Raw genomic sequence first — 18,146 nt, 5'->3', positions numbered from 1 at the left:
TAACACAGAATATCGAAATGGAAACCACATGTTCAAAATATGCCTCCAAGTAACAGACAGCGACTGGAGAAGAGTTAACTGCTAGTAACTCCACACTCACTTCAGTTTCAATTCTGAATCATTTCTCCGTCACTAAACTGGAAAAAAAATTTTTTTTCAGCCATTTGTCATCTCTGACTAAACACAGGCTTCAGCCCCCAAATCACTAAGTGTAGAGAAGTACATGCCCTCACGAAGACTGCCAATAGAAGGGTTTTTCCAGAAAAAGTGGTTCATATACACAGCAGGAAAATCTTGTACTACAGGGAACTCGGTTACCACCTTAATTCCCTCAACCAATTTGAAAACTACTGGAAGTAAATGACTAAGAAGTAAAACATATGAGGAAAGATGAAAAAAAAATATTTCTACGTACTGAAAACCACATAAAGTGGTTCAAGTTTGCTTTTAGTTGCCTTCTGCTGAAGTTAGAATATTAAATTCTTTTGCTCTGTGTGAATCAGAAGTTAGTTTCTCTGGTTTCTTATAACACACAAAATTTTCAGCTGCTAAAATATATTATACAACTACTTAGAGGGTTTGGTTTTTTTTACTACTTATGCTTAACAAAATGTATTACATGTAGATCTGCCCAATACTAACTATTCCTCATGTCATTAGACCTGAATTTATTAAAATGATAAAAAAAAAAAACTGCCAGGTCTTGGAACTAAGTATCCCCCTCTTTCCCTAAAACTGTCACTCAAACACGATGAATCTAAAACAGTAAGTAGCCATATCTCAGAAGATAACCAAAAGGAAGCCATAAATGAATGAGGCTGGTATTCTCCTCACAAAGGAGAGAAGAGAGTCATTACCCTTCACCATTTATGTAAGAGGCATATATAGTCTCTTGGCTTTTACAGCATCCACTATCCAGGACAGCATCTTCTCCTCAATCTAAATTCAGGTGCCCGGATATTTGCAACCAAAACAAACTGCAGGATCTAGTTTCTTTTCTTCAAAAGGTAAACAATCCCTCTGGCCTGATTTACCAAAAAAGATGTGAGTAAAAAGAAATGATAGGACAACAGCATACCCAGGTTTTAAATTCTTAGTTAAGGCCCTTAAGACTCCTCGTCTTTTAAGAAAGAGAGAGAGACAGACCTTGTCAGTAATGTTAGAAATTGCACAGTCGGTGCCTCGTATTCAGCAAAAAAAAAAAAAAACCTCTCTATGTACACTGATAATTTTATCACATGCCAGTGAGCATGTATCAGGAGGGTACAGGAAAAGTGTGCAATAAGAGTGCAGCGTGGAGAATTCACAGAGAGACAGGTCAAGAGAAAACAGGCTCAAAACTAACATCAAAGTCCATCAGTATTCATAATACCAAAATCACCTCTGTGCTGAAACTCGAGCTTCCTCTAAGGTATTATCAGTCAGTTACTACCAAGAAAATTTTTAAACAACTCAGAGTGCTTCTTTTGTCTAATTTATAACATACTTCATTATCATCTGAGACACCAAAAATTATATAACCTTATGCCTTTGTCATTATCTCTTAAAGTATTTTTTTTAAAAGAAGTGTTTTGTTTTGTTTTGTTTAATGTATTTATTTGACAGAGACACAGAGCACAAGCAGGCAGAGGAAGAAGGAGAAGCAGACCCCCTGCTGAGCAAGGAGCCTAATTCAGGGCTCAATCCCAGAACCCTGGGATCATGATCCGAGCCCAAGGCAGACACTTAACAACTGAGCCACCCAGGTGCCCCAATCTCTTAAGGTATTTTAAATGGAAACATCATACTATTTACTGCCTCCTGCTCGTAACTCCTTTTTCTTCAATCTTGAAGATTACTGACTCTCAAACCTGGGTAACAAAGATTGATTGACCACTCTTCCAATTCAACTACAAGGCATTCTACCCTCAGTAGTAGGTTAGTACTTAACAATAGCTTACATTTCTTTTCTACTGATAAGCAGTGCCACAAATTAGAATTAACAGTATGACTGAGCATGTTCTCTTAAGGAACTTTATACTTTATGATTATTAGCTACTACACAGATCTTTATTTGTGGACTCAAACCTACAATAGCCCCTTTAAAAAAAAAGGCACCTTAAAATAGACCCTAAGTTCTTTCACAGAAAAGGATGGGTAATTAGCAACTAAACAGCATACAAACTGAGTTCTCCGGAAACACCCAAATATTATTAATATATCTGCACTGCATTTGACTTCTAATTGCTAGAAAACTTGTGCTTGAGAAAATCCAGGAACCAATCCCATAGAAAATAATTTGTCTCTAGTGATTCTTACCCAACACGAAAGTGAAATATGGTTTGACTTCTTGCCTTGCTCCGATAAATTCCAAATGACTTTATTACTTTAAAAAATGAAAAGACAGGATGAAGACTAAATGCCAAAAGCACAGTTCCATAAAAGAGCAAGTGGATAAACTGGAATTCAAAATAAAAGTTCTTGCTCTCAAAAGACACTGTCGAGGGGATGAAAAGATAAGCCACAGAATGGAATAAAATCTTTGCAAAGCAGTTATCTGATAAATTACTCGAGTCCGGAATATACAAAGAATTCTCAAAACTCAATTAAAAAAAACAAACAACCCAATTTTTAAAAATGGGCAAAAGTTTAGAACAAGTACTTCACCCAAGATACACAGCTGGCAAGTAACTCCATGAGAAGATGTCAATATCATTAGTCATTAGGAAAATGTAAATTCAAAGGACAAGATAGCATATACAACGAGTGGCAAAAAAGTTCTCCTCCTAGCGTTGGTGAGGATATGGAGCAACTAGAACCCTTATACACTGCTAGACAGAAGGTAAATTTATACAGACACTTTGGAAGACAATTTGGCAGTTTCTTCAAAAGCTAAACACACACCTACCAGCCATATGACCCAGTCCTCCCACTCCAAGGTGTTTACCCAAGAGAAATGAAAACATAAGTCTACCCAAGGTTCCACATCAAGTTCCTAGCAGCTTTATTCACAATAGCCAGAAACTAGAAACAAATCACATGTTCATCAATAGAAAAATGGATAAACAAATCCCCTTATAGCCATGTAATGTGACATTACTCAAATTCATCACTCAGCAATAAAAAATAACAAACTACTCATACAGACAACAGTGAATGAATCTCTTTTTTTTTTTTTTTTTTAAGATTTTACTTACTTTAGAGAGAGAGAGGAAAGAGAGAGAGCACATGCATGAGCACAGGGAGGGACAGAGAGAAAGGGAGGAGACTCCCACTGAGCAGGACACTGGGATCATGACCTGAGCCCAAGGCAGCCACTTAACCCAATGAGCCACCCAGGCGCTCCAACTGTGAATGGATGCTGAAACCTGGTTAAGGTCATTTACATGAAATTCCAGAACAGTAAAGATAACCTATAGTGACAGCAAAATAGGGGTTTTCTGGGGCGGGGGCATGATGGGGAATGAACGCAAAGGGCACTAAAGAAACTTTTGGGGATAATAGCAAAGTTCTACATATTGATGGCGTGGTCATCACATGACTGTATATATTTGTCAAAATGCAAACTGTATACTTAAAATGGTTCCATTTGGGGCACCTGGGTGGCTCAGTCATTAAGCGTCTGCCTTCTGCTCAGGTTGTGATCCCAGGGTCTTGGGATTGAGCCCCACATTGGGCTCTCTACTCCCCAGGGAGCCTGCTTCTCCCTCTCCCTCTGCTCATGTTCCCTCTCTTGCTGTGTCTCTCTCCGTCAAGTAAATAAATAAAATCTTGTAAAAAATGATAAAATGGTTCCATTTTATTGAATGCAAATTCTGTCTTAATCAAGTTAATTAAAATGTACTTTTGCGGGGGGGAATCTATGAAATTATAGTGTTTCTTAAGGCGTTTATAGTACCTTCTACTAGATGACTTTCAATCTTTGACACTCTTACAAAGAATCTCAGAAAAGGCTGGGATTATTATCCCATTTTATAAATTGCAGGGGTGGAAGGGAAGCAGGATACATAGTGGTACCAATGAGATGCATGAGTTTGCAGCGTAACATTACATTGGGCAGATTTATCAATGGCAATCAAACTACCACCCAACAAACTGGCAGGGCAGGGAAGAATGAAGTGCTGGGTCTTGAACTGCTGGGAAAAAACTGGCTAGAACCACATATAAAATAAAGAACAAAAAATATATACATATTCCCAGAAAGAAGGTAGGTAAGAAAAGGAAAAGAAATGCCTAAGGTTGGGGTGCCTGGGTGGCTCAGTGGGTTAAAGCCTCTACTTTAGGCTCAGGTCATGATCCCAGGGTCCTGGATCGAGCCCCACATTGGGCTCTCTGCTCAGCAAGGAGCCTGCTTCCTCCTCTCTCTCTCTGCCTGCCTCTTTGCCTACTTGTGATATCTCTGTGTCAAATAAATAAATAAAATCTTAAAAAAAAAAAAAAAAAGAAAGAAAGAAAAAGAAATGCCTAAGGTCAACATTACCTATATGTACCACACACCTCAAATAAAAAAGAAAAGCAGTCATACGGAAAACAACTACTTTCAATACAAGTGAAGTATATAAAAGGAGGTCAGAACCCAGTATATCAGATCTGAACCCAGATCTGCCAATGACTCACTCACATTTTATTGAGGTCACTAAGTACCTCAGTGTCCCTCCTTTTATTTATTTTAAGATTTCATTTATTTATTTGACAGAGCAAGAAAACAAGCAGGGAGAGCAGCACAGGAAGAGGAAGAAGCAGACCCCCTGCCGAGCAAGGAGCCCAACATGGGACTCAATCCCAGGACTCCAGGATCATAACCGGAGCCAAAGACAGATGCCTAACTGAGCCAGCCAGGTGCCCCCTATACCCCTCTTTTTATTTTCCTCTCCCTTTTTTTTAAACAGAAATATTAATTCTGGTCCCTGAATAGTCCTTTGGGGCACAAAGAAATAAAGAATTTATCTGCAAAAAAATTTTTTAATTCTATAGTCAAGTCATATTCTCTGTACCAAAGCATGCAACTAATAATACACTACATTATCATCAAATCAAATTAATAATTAGGTACCTTAAGAATCAAAAATGGCTCCCTATAGCCAAAAGATCAAGTCCAAATGCCTCAGCTAAAAACTCATGTCCTTTCTAAACCCAGTCCCTCCCATTTATCTAAAATAAACCAATCTAGAGGCGTCTGGCTGGCTCAGCTGGCAAAGGATGCAACTCTTGATCTTGGTGTTGATGAGTCTGAGCCCCCACACTGGGTACAGAGATGACTTAAAAATAAAATCTTTAGGGACACCTGGGTGGCTCAGTTGGTTAAGTGTCTGCCTTCAGCTCAGGTCATGATCGCAGAGTCCTGGGATTGAGGCCCACATCAGAGTCCCTGTTCAGTGAAGAGCCTGCTTCTCCCTCTGCCTGCTGCTCCCAGTTTGCGCTCACTCTTGCTCTTGTGAGCTTTCCCTCTCTCTCGGAGAAATAAATAGAATTAAAAAAATAAAATAAAATCTTTAAAATAACAATAATAATAATAAAATAAGGGATTCCTGCCTGGCTCAGTAGAAAAAGCATGCTACTCTTAATCTCAGGGTCATGAGTTTGAACCCCACGTCAGGGATAGAGATTACTTAAAAATTTTCTGAGATTACTTAAATATTTTTAAAATAAATGAATTAATAAAATAAAATATACCAATCCAAATTTATCCACTCTCCCTCACAGTATTTTCCACCCCTGGACATGCTGTCTTCATACTACTATCAGCAATCCAACTCCTATACTTTGTTTGAAGGTGACCCCAGGGATGCCTGGGTGGCTCAGTGGGTTAAGCCTCTGCCTTCGGCTCAGGTCATGATCTCGGGGTCCTGGGATCGAGTCCCGCATGGGGCTCTCTGCTCAGCAGGGAGCCTGCTTCCCCCTTTCTCTCTGCCTGCCTCTCTGCCTACTTGTGATTTCCCTGTCAAATCAATAAATAAAATCTTTTTTAACTTTTTAAAAATAAAAATAAAGGTGATCCCAAAGTCCACCGGCCCTTATAAGAAAAACTTTGTTTATCTTTAAAACAACAACAACAACACAAAACTGCTCATCCTTAATCCAGTCTTCTTTCTAGTCTCTGAATTTGTGCTGAATCAGCACTATAAGATACGGCATTTAATTTTATGCCATATTTCCCTATTCTCTAATTATATTTTACTTTTTAAACCTTGTATCTTCACCTCCAAAACAAGATGAACCTTCCAGATCGACAGAATGACTTCTGTTGCTCTGTCAGTGATGGTGCATTATAGACAGATTCAAACTTCAAGGGACAGGAAGCTGCACTGCATTCCATTTGGGCAAGATCGGCAGCCATCTGGGGGCGTATCTGTCCTATCTGGAGTCAGTGTGGAAGAAGGCAGAAGGGCAGGCTTGGCACTTCTACCTCCATGTTGCTGGGCATTTTGTTTTTTTGTGGAGTTCATCTTTGTTTTTATTATGGAAACTTTTAAACATATACATGAGTAGAGACAAACAGTGTAATGGTCCTCCTGGACCCATCAGCCAGCCACAACAGTTATAAAAAAATGGCCACTGGACTCTAGACTCCTGACCTTTTCCTCAGCAGACCCCAGATACAGTATTATGTTATCCCTCTGTACTTCAGCATATATTTCTAAAGGTGAGTACTCTTTCTTATGAAAATAACCAGAATGGGGGCACCTGGGTGGCTCAGTGGGTCAAACCCTCTGCCTTTGGCTCAAGTCATGATTCCAGGGTCCTGGGATCAAGCCCACATCTGCCTCCCTGCTGAACAGGGAGCCTGTTTTCCCTCTGCCTTCTACGCTCCCTGCTTATTCTCTCTCTGACAAATAATCTTATTTAAAAAAAAAAAATTCCTTCTTATTCTCAACACTGAAGTGCCATTACCTCAGAGCTTTTAGCACATTCAGAAAAACATTTAATTCCATGACCCAACCTCCTTCCTTCACTGTTAAGTTGCCATATTTCACTTATCACTCAGGAAGAGTTTTGAGTACTAATGTTAATAAATATAAATAATGTAGGCCCCATTAAAAGATTACTTCCCATTTCTATTAATCTTTTTGAGGAGCTCAATTTTAAATTTTAAGTTACTCCATTGTCTGCTTCCCATTTTAAGTGAGTTAATAACTGGTGGGACATTTAAAACTGAAAGATTACAAGCACAGTGCTAAGAGACCAGCATTAGGTTAGCTCCACTCCTTAGCCATGAACTTCATCCCTCATTAGTCACTTTGAGGGGAACCAGATAAGAAGGTGTTCAGAATCAGCTCAAATACAAACTCTCGCCTAGAAAATAATACAAATGCAGATAGTGAATCAGTGGGGTCACTGTTGTTCATCTTCAGCACAGATTAAGAGAAGCAGCAAACAGCCAAACAACTGGGAAGAATTCAAACTTTTTTTAAACAAAAGGAAAGGAATGCCTGAGTGGCTCAGGTGGCAAGGTCGGGACTCCTGATTTCAGCTCAGGTCATGATCTCTGTTTACGGGATCGAGCCCCACATCTCGCTCTGTGCTCAGCTCTAAGCCTGCTGGAGATTCTCTCCACTCCCCCTGTCCTTCTCCCTGGTTGCTTCCTGTCTCTAAATAAGTAAATCTTCTTTTAAAATAAAAATAAAAAATAAAGAAGCATAATCTTCACGATGACTTCTAAGGTAACTTGGACATTCGGCAGGACAGGGTCAATCAAAATACTTTTCTCCCCGCTTACTTAGGCTCAGCATTGCGGAGGAGAAAAAGGACATGACGGTCTCCGCCTTTAAGGAACTTAAGACTCTAGCTGGTGAGATGAGACTAAGACACTTAACAATCAGCCCACAGTATGAGACGTCACTGTGCATTAAGTTGCGTGAATCAAATGTGAAGTCCTGTAGCTCATGGAAGAGATGGGTCAGCGAGGGCTAAAGAAGCCCAAGAAGGAGGATTATGTAAGGTCAGAAGAATAGCTAAACCTTGAAGGCAGGTCAGGTTAGGAACCAGGAACACCAGGATAGATGGTAAGCTGTGGGTAGAGACCATGGTTTTTTCTTGCTCACCACTCCATTTCAATGCCTGCTACAGTGCCTGGAACAAAGCAGACATGCAAATATTGGTGGATGACTAGAAGGATAAATAGAAGAAAGTAAAGGGGGGAAGAAACAAAGAATAGGCGTTCCAGAAAAAAAAAAAATTAAGATTAAATGTGGCGATTTCATGAGACAGTGAGGAAACACAGAATGGTGAGAAATTAGGTAAAAGAGGTACAATGAAGGGTGCCTGGGTGGCTAAGTGGTGAAGCCTCTGCCTTCAGCTCAGGTCATGATCCCAGGGTCCTGGGATCGAGCCCCACTTCAGGCTCTCTCCCTGCTTGGGAGGGAGTCCGCTTCCCTTATTCTTTCTCTGCCTGCCTCTCTGCCTACTTGTGATCTCTGTCTGTCAAGTGGATAAATAAAGTCTTAAAAAAAAAAAGAAAAAGAAAAAGAGGTACAATGAAACCAAATCATCCATATTATTAAGTACTAAAATGAACAGGGCCAGAAAGCACACTCAGTCGTGTTTCCACTTTTTAAGAACACTAACAGTGCAAATGGCCATTTTTCCTAAGATGGTCATTCATCCTTGTAAAATTCTAGGACACAGAGAACTAACACCACTAGCTAATGCAGACGAATTTCTTTTCCTGGGTATTTTTACTATCTAGAAATGTGCCTGGGTTATCACTAAGGTCAGTTTCTTTGAGAGTTGTGTAATCAAATGCCTGAGATTCACCACAATTAAGGCGAGGGATGGGGGAGTGTAACCTGGCAGAAAAGCCGGTGACTAATGCTGAACCACGGCTTCCAGGTGATTAATTCACCCAACTGTCAACCTCCCATATTAACACTCCCTTACAATAGTCGTTGAAGTAAATCAGAAGAATTATCCGGTAAGTATTCTTCTGTATTTTTGCAGGATAATGTGAAAGGATTGAAGGGAATAAAATCTAGTTAAGTCTAAGGTTTAGAAACCAAAATCTGTTAAGTCAAGAAGATTCTTACTCCCTCAAATTTCACAATAGCAGAATTCATCATTACAGTGAGTGGTCTCTTTGTATATGGATTCCCCGGGCATCCCCACCACAAAAAAGCTCTAGGTCCTGGCTACCCCTAGTTACAGTCTTCTGGCAGCTCTGTGATCTCTATAGAGACGGACTTCAAAAAAGGAGTCTAATGGGGGAAGCGACACTGGAGAATTTTACTTAAAGCTACACATGCATGGCAAGAGAAAGACTTTAAATAATATGCTTATTCAGAGGGAGTCTGGCCAGTTCTTAGCATCTCCGTGGGTCATTTTTCCCCCCTAGCATTCCTTCCACTCTTGCAGCCTAAAGCATCTGTAACAGGCAAGGTGTCTGGTTACATATTAATAGTTATAATGACAGTGACAGAATTCTGGTTATTTAGAATTCCATTGTTCAGTTTTGGTGCCTAACACCTAGTATCATGGAAAGAACAAAAAGCCTTGGAGTCATGCTGACCTACTTATAACTCTACATTGAAAAGATATGTGACCTTGGACAAGTTACCTAACCGAACCTCAGCTTCCCCAACTAGGTGTGACGACAGATCCTTTGCAAAGTTGTTGAGAGGTCAGCCTGCTTTATACTGACTGAGTACCCAGAACACAGTAAGCACTTAGCATATGGTAATTACGATGGAAGGCTAATAACCAGGCCCAAACTCAGATTTCCAAATAGTATTAACCGTATGATGAAAGAATGAATCATGCTGGTTTTGTCCTCCATGACGCTCACTCTCTCTAGTCCAGATGTTGGCTGACTTACCTACCCTCTTACATTTTCACCCAGTGTCTAGAAGAAGGCCCTCTCCCAGTACTCAGTCTTGAGGCCAAAAATGACCAATATTACAGCCATCCCCGTGCCATTACTATCATCCCCTCCCTGACTCCCAAGCCTCTAGAAAATCCTGTATTTTTATTATTGTCTGTTTCTCTTTTACGACCTATACCAAATGCATTCCTGTAACAGATTTTTTTTTTAAAAGATTTTATTTATTTATTTGACAGATAGAGATCACAAGCAGGCAGAGAGGCAAGTAGAGACAGAGAGAAGGAAGCAGGCTCCCCGAGGAGCAGAGAGCCTGATGCGGGGCTTGACCCCAGGACCCTGGGATCATGACCTGAGCAGAACAGAGGCCTTAACCCACTGAGCCACCCAGGCGCCCCCCTGTAACAGATTTTAAATAATGTCTTTTCCCCAGTCTAACCTAGGGAACTCTGAAAGCCTCCGGTTTCTCTAAGAACCACCATGTTTTGGATTACCTTACTACCATACTCCAAGGCAGCAGTCAACCCATGATGTTCTGCCAGTGTCTAAATGCCTTTATGTCTGTGTCATAAGCAAAAACCCAGCCCCTCTCTGCCCTGGCAACAAGATCCTGATTTTAGAATGACAGGTACATCCCTCTCTCTCAAGCTTGCCTCATCCAGTTTTATTTCATATTATTCTCCCACCACCACTTCCCTACATCCTGGCAGGAACATTCCCATTTTGGGTAAAGTGAAAAGATACCCAGTGGGAGTCAGAAGACCTTGGTTCTTCTACCTCCACCTCTGCCCCTCAAACAAGTTCTGAAGGGCTATCTACTGCCTTCTGGGTCAATGCTGGACTCACCTCACAGGAGTGCAGTACGACTCAAATACAACATTTATGAACACGTTCTACAGACCTTAGATACTATTATACTATAACAAGTTTCTACTATGACTTAAAACATCTACTATTTTTTAAGAATTATTTATTTATTTATTTGAGAGACAGAGAGAGAGGGTGTGTGGGAAAGCACTAGCAGGGGGAGCTACAGAGGGAGAGGGAGAAGCAGGCTCCCCGCTGAGCCTCAATGCCACGACCCTGAGATCATGACCTGAGCCGAAGACAGACGCTTAATGGACTGAGCCACGCAGGTGCCCCCAAAACATTTACTTTTGAATATAAAACCATAACATATTTCTTAAAATCCTTTAGTATTATTTATATTAGCAAGATTCAAAATAACTCAAACAGTCATCCACAAGGGAACCAACTAAAAAAAAATAGTAACATTCTTTCATGGGAATACTGTAAAGCATTTCTTTTTAATTAGAAAACTCCTTATGTAGTTACATGTAATAATCCTCAAGATGTAACAGTGTAAAAAAGACATAGACTAGTGTGTAGAATTTACTACAATTTGTTTTAAAAGAGGGGTACAAAAAAAAGGAGTATAATAAACAGATATATATATTTACTTATATTTATATAAAATATCTCAGGATATATGAGACATTGGTAAGACTGACTGCCTTTTGGAAAGGGATCTGGATGGTTATAGGGTATGTGTGAGCAGGAAACTTTTCTGTTTCACTCTTGTAACTTATGAATTTTTGAACCCCTGAATGAGGCTGGAAAAATCATCTCTTCATATAACTATAAGCCTGAGAAATAATAGCAACCATTAATGAGGATGACGGCACACCTGACAACTCATTTCCTGGGCCAGCTTCAACATCACAATCACCACCGCCTAACACAAACTATGTTCCCTTCCATGACCTCATTCCATCAAAGTGACTAGAGTTTATTTATTCCTTCTAGTCAAACTTCCTGACTTGCTAACTTTACGTCTGTGTGCTATGCCTTTCTACACTCAACATTATTTATAAACTCCTAAAACTTACTGTCTTTAGCATTCTATTGCTTGCCTTAGAAGGAACCTCCAGATGAAAACATTTCCTACTTTTAGGGTTGGTTCAGAGATCCATTCCAATGCTACCTTTTCTGAACCAAAGACTGCGGTCTGTCTCTTACTTACTCAAGATTGACCACAGGATCCATGTAAATCATTAATTTGAGCCTCAACGACTAGAAGGCTATGATGCCAACCATCCCCCTATTCAGAGAAGAGTAAATTATGTTAATACCCTCTGATGTGGCAGAAAAGTACTCTTTCCAAACCTTGCAAAATAACTCTTCCATGGAGGGGCGCCTGGGTGGCTCAGTCGGTTCAGTTATCTGCCTTCAGCTCGGGTCATGATCCTGGGGTCCCGGGATCGAGCTCTGCATCAGGCTCCCTGCTCACTGGGGAGCCTGCTTCTCCCCACTCATGTGCTCTCTCTAGCTATCTCTCTCTCCCGAATAAACAAAACAAAAAAACTAACAATTCTTCCATGGAGTAAGACTGACCAAGGCAGCATTCTCCCAAACCTAAGTTTTAATTATACTGCCTTAAACTTGACTTTCATCGTGCTGGGATGACATAACAAGACCTAAAACACTGCACAAAACAGCATCAGGCGTTCCCTCCATGCTCCCTCTCCTATGGCAGGCAGGTTATTTTTGGACCCAGCCTATGAAGTAGCACTTTGTTGACTACGAGCTTTACCCTCTGAATATTCCTTTCACATACAACCTCGGTTCTCACTTTCTGGCACAGAGCTCCAAAACCTCAATGGAATACATAATGAAATGCTGGGTTACTTCAGTGCAAAAAGGTCAAGCTTACAAAAGCTTTCTAATTGGGAAATCTCTTCAATGAAAGCATATAGAAATTTGCTGACTCCTTCTTTTCCCTTCTCCCTTTTTCCAACTGCTATTTGCTTTCCTTGGAGCCAATCTCCAGTCAAACACAAAAGCCAGCCACCTACCCACAGCTCAAATACAGACAGGTGTTTTGCAAGCACAGTAAATCTCAAGAGTACCTAATCAACATGAGATAACATCTACTAACAAGCTGTTCATTGGTGTGCTCGAACAGTTAACTACCAGCACTGAGAAAAGTCAAGAACACAACTAAAAGAAAAGTAAGCCCATTTTCCATAAACAGAGACTTGCTCAAGGAAGAATCGTGTAAGTCCGCTAGTCCTGCCACACAAAAACCCTTCATTCCGGGTTTATTTTCGGTGGCATTTAATTCCAGGGTGGAGACTAAGGGTCCCAAACAAAGTATTTTTTTACTTTAATACTTCTAGAATCCATGGTTAGGTTTAGTAAGGAAAAGTCTGAAAGAGCTTAACAAAACCGCTGCTATTTTTTTTTTTTTTCAAAGAAAACGGGGATCCATCTGAAAATACACTTGTAAATCAGCAGTTACTTAGAATTAGGAGCCTTGTTGAAGCACTTTGGAATAATGTTCCAACAGAAAAGAAAGCAAGGATTCTTCCACAATTGGTACACTCTGTTCCATTTGTTCCATTCCCCAAACATTAAACTTCTCTAACATTCCTAAGACCCTAATGTTGGTTCCCACATAAGGACGACTGGACAGAAAATTCCAAGACAATACTCTATTTCAGACTATAAGAATTTCTAATGTTTTACAGAGCAGAGGGTACACTAAAGAAACAGAATGTTATTAGTTAGCAATGTTACCTGACCTTCACCCAAGTCATAGCCAATGAATCAATCTGATACTACAGGCCTTAGGAAAGAAATGTGTCATGCGTGAGGTGAAAAACCGACGTTGCCGAAGTCAATTCTGTATACCACTTTTTAAAAAAGATTTTGTATTTATTCATTAAAGAGAAAGAGAGGGAGAGAGAACATGGAGGCATAATCAGAGAGAGGAGAAGCAGCCTCCCTGCTGAGCAGCGAGCTCAACACAGGACTCGATCCCAGGACCCTAAGATCATGACCTGAGCTGAAGTCAGACGCTTAACAGACTGAGCCATACAGGTGACCCTGTCTACCGATGTTAAGTAATAACTTTTCTACTATCTGCTTTGCAGTCAGCTGGATGCCAACACAATTTCTTGATGCCTTTTCTGCCACCTACCCTCCCTGTGTATTCTGCATTAAAAGACCATGAGAAAAATGTTTTTCTAGAGATGCCCAAGATTATAAAATGAGAGTTAAAGACATTTGGGGGGCGCCTGGGTAGCTTAGTCAGTTAAGTGTCTGCCTTAGGCTTAGGTCATGATCCTGGAGTCCTGGGATCAAGCCCCGCATCAGGCTCCCTGCTCAGCAGAAAGCCTGTTTCTCCCTCTACCCCTCACCCTGCTCATGCTCTCTCTCTCTCACTTTCTCTCAAATAAATAAATAAAATCTTTAAAAAAAAAAAAAAAAAAGACACTTAGGATATCAGGCCAGAACTAAGGATGTCATATCATAGAAAAACTCCAGCAAGGAACACCCCCAAATCATTTCCACTTTGCAAGCTGACTCTCACAATAGATTAAATGTTTAATCAGTAAGTTAAATGAATGTCTTCTAAGGGGTAGCAAGAAGTTTTACTAAAGGAAATCACTAAAGTGCTTCCCATTCAAGACTGTTTGAGGCTGGCCTTCTAAACATGTTTTAAGTAGGAGAAAGCTGTAATAATTAAAGCTACACAATATCAAACCCAGTACAGATAGGATAATCAATGGCTTAAAAGAGTTTGGAAATGTACCCAAGCATCTGGAGATTTTGTAATAAAGTTGCATTTTAAAATTAAGAAAGAAATAATTATTCAAGATACTGTGTTGACAACATAAGCTAGACATCTGGAGAAAAAGATTCAGTCATTCGGCAGATGGAGGCCATAACGTGAGGCAGGTACTGTGCTCAACACTGAAAATAAGAACAAGGGGGAAAAATTACATAATCCATTGCCCTCATGGAGCTTACAGTCCAGTGAGAGAAGAAAACTATTAATAACCACAAAAATAAATAGGAAGTTACAACCCCAGCAAATTCCACAACTGATCCCTTACCATTCACTTTACACCAAAATGCATTCCACATAAAGCAAAGATCTAAATTTAAAAACAAAACCATAAAAGTACTTGACAAAAACATGGGCAAATATTTTTATAAGATTAGAATGAGGACAGAAATCACATGAGAAGCCATAAGGTAAAAAAACAGAAAATATAACTACATAAAAATGTTTATATATGTATTTTTAAATATATACATACACACAAAGTCACAAGACAAACATAGAAATTCTTCTGTAATATTTTCAGAGATAACTAATTTCCCTAATGTTCAAAAAGCTACTGCATAATTTAAAAAGGTAAAAAAAGGGGTGTCTGGGTGGCTCAGTGGGTTAAAGCCTCTGCCTTCAGCTCAGGTCATGATCCCAGGGTCCTGGGATCGAGCCCCGCATCGGGCTCTCTGCTCAGCAGGGAGCCTGCTTCCTCCTATCTCTCTGCCTGCTTCTCTGCCTACTTGTGATCTCTGCCTGTCAAGTAAATAAATAATTAAAAATAAATAAATAAATAAATAATAAAATAAAATAATGGGTAAAAAAAAAAAAAAAACAACAGAAAAGTAGACAAAGGACGCAGGCAATTCCAAGAAGAAATACAAATAGCCAATCAGCAAACTAAATGACAATTCACTATTAAATAACTACAAATTAAAATGAGGTTTGTTTACCTGTCAGATTGACTTGCTAAAAAGATGGCTGGTTTCCAGTGTTTTAAAAACAGAGAGAGCACTGTGGTACACTCCCAGAATTGAGTGAAATTAGCTTGGCCTTTCTTGGAGGGCAATTTGGCAATATTTATAAAACTTGAAGCATTCACACTTCCAGGCAAGCATTCCTCTCCTAGTGGATTATTCTATTAAATTACTAAGAAAATGAAGCACCTAGTTTCAAAAGAAGATCTGAACATTGTAAATGTCCTAAGAGAAAAGAATACATAACTTTTGGGACGTTCAATTTAAGCAGGACCTAATAAAACTCTTACATTTGATTTTTTTTTTTATTTTAAAAATTAAGTCTGACTGAGTCTTCTGAATAGTAAATAATGCAACCACAAATAAATGGAATAGAAGAGAAACACAGCACAAGTGTGCAAATATAAATGTGCAGAAACATTAATAGATGCAATGTGTGATAAAAATCAATAAATAAAAGCTGAGAACAACCCCAAACCTATCAATAGGCTAAAACGGAAATAAACTATAGTATTCACCTTAAATGGAATACTCTGCAGCCATTAAAAAGATTGAGACGAGGGCAAAATGTGCGGACATGGGAAATTATCAGAGATACACTATTTAAGTTAAAAAACAAGTAGCAAACTAGATGTGTGGTATGATCTCTTTTTAATGAAAAATATAAAATGTTAACACATGAATAGGAATACCTGGTTATAAAATGTTAACTGTGTTTTCTCTGGAGAGGGAACACAGCCGCTTCCTATGTTATATATTTATAAAGCTTGATTATTTTGTAAGACAAATGTATCAGAGAGATACATACATAGATGTTTTTAAAGAGACTCTGAGGCTACAAAATGCCCTGGAAAAGGAAGAACTATTTGAAAGTGGGAGAAAGGGAAACAATGAGTAAAAAGAGAAGAAAATATTCACAACCAGAGCACATTATTTCAGAGTTAGAATAACTTGACAAATTAAGAAACCAGTGCATCTTAAAAACTGTTATGCTACGAACAAAATCATCAAGAAAGTGAAGAGACAACACACAAAATGCGAGACCATATCTGTAAATCATATATCTGATAAAGAACTTCTATCCAGAATATGTAAAGAATTCTTACAACTCAACAATAAAAAGACAAAGCCCAAGTAAGATACAGGCAAAAATCTAAACAGACACTTCTCTGAAGATCTACAAATCGGCAATGAGCACAGGAAAAATTGTCACCACCGTTAGTCATTAGGGAAATGCAAATCAAAACCACAATGAAATACCACTTCACATCCACTAGGATTACTAGATCAAAACGAAAGAACACAAGTTTTGGCAAGGACATAGAAAAACTGCCACCCTCATACATTCATTACTGGGGGGAATGGAAAATGGTGCAGCCATTTTGGGAAGCAGTTCGGCAACTGCTCAAAAAGTCAGACATGGAGCTATATGACCCAGCCATTTTCCCTCTTTGGTATATATATGCAAGAGAAATCAAAACATATGTCCACACAGAAACCCGTATGTGAATGTTCATAACAGCATTATTCATAATAGGCAATGGGCAGAAAAAAACACAAATGGTCCACTAATTCACCAGTGGATCAACAAAATGCAGCCTGGCTAGACAATGGAATATTACTTGGCCATCAAAAGTAATAAAACTCTGACATATGCTACCCACATGGATGAACCGTGAAGACACTATGCTAAGGGAAAAAAGCCAGACACGAAAAGCCATACTTTCTATGATTCTATTTATATGAAATGACCAGAATAGACAAACCTATAGAAACTAATCAGTGGTTGCTTAAGGTTGGAGGAAGAAAGCTGAGGAAATGGGTAATGACTGTGAACACTTATCTTCCATTTCTTCTGAGGGGAGTGGAAATGTTCTAAAATTGATTGTGCTGATGGTTGCACAACTCTGTTAATCTACTAAAAACAACAAGCTGAGGGAACTGTGTAATATGTGAGTTACATCTCAATAAAGCTCTTAAAAAATATATATGTAAGCAAAAAAGAAACTGGAAGCTCCATGAGGTTAAAGAAAACTGGCCAAAGAAAACTGTCAGCGATCAGAAATTAAATCTGCAAACACAGCGCCTTGACTCCCACACCAGTGCTCAACTCATTGCTATGGACTACCTCAGGCAATCTGGATGGGCCCATAAGGTTCCCCAGAGAGCTGGAAAAGCAGAAAATACTGGTACCAGCACAAGAAAAAGAGAAATTTAGGTAGTAACCCAACTGAAATGTAGTTTTAAAATTTAATAGGAGTCCCAAATGGAGTCTTGACCCCCCCTCCAAAAAAAACCTAACCACGACTGATACAAGACGTTGTGACTCAGTAGAACAGTACCCCTTTTACTAAGAGCTCAATGAGAGCAGAGGACTGGATGCAGCTGCTGACTGACAAAGGAAGAAGGAAAATGAGATCAGAAGAGGCAGCAGGCTGCAATCACTGGCCATTCTTATGCCCATGTCAGAGAGGCCAAGCAGCAACATGCTTCAAAGAAGTTATTTTATTCGCAAGGGGTGCAAAATCCTTTATAGAGGTCCGAAAGTATCACCCCCAAATTCAATTATGTCCCAGGACTACTGTACACATGTAAGATCGTTCTAGGTACACGATATGAACACAGTACCTCTGCAGCTGACTAAGACACAGAGATCATTGCTGGGACACAACTGTCCCATTTGACTAGAATAACAATATCACTGTTGACAGAGACAGGGAAAGTAAGCCAAGAACACGCGACCACTAAAAACATTATTTTG

General features: G+C 39.5%; 1 protein-coding gene across 7 annotated transcripts in view; it reads right to left on the bottom strand.

Annotated features, from left to right (window-relative positions):
• The window catches only part of SIK3 (SIK family kinase 3), a 251,927-nt gene that overhangs the window by 220,223 nt on the left and 13,558 nt on the right, over positions 1-18,146 (bottom strand). The window lies entirely within an intron of this gene.

Source organism: Mustela nigripes, chromosome 1, assembly GCF_022355385.1.
Source record: "Mustela nigripes isolate SB6536 chromosome 1, MUSNIG.SB6536, whole genome shotgun sequence".
In the NCBI taxonomy this organism is placed as follows: domain Eukaryota; kingdom Metazoa; phylum Chordata; class Mammalia; order Carnivora; family Mustelidae; genus Mustela; species Mustela nigripes.
This window is presented reverse-complemented; position numbering and strand designations above follow the sequence as displayed.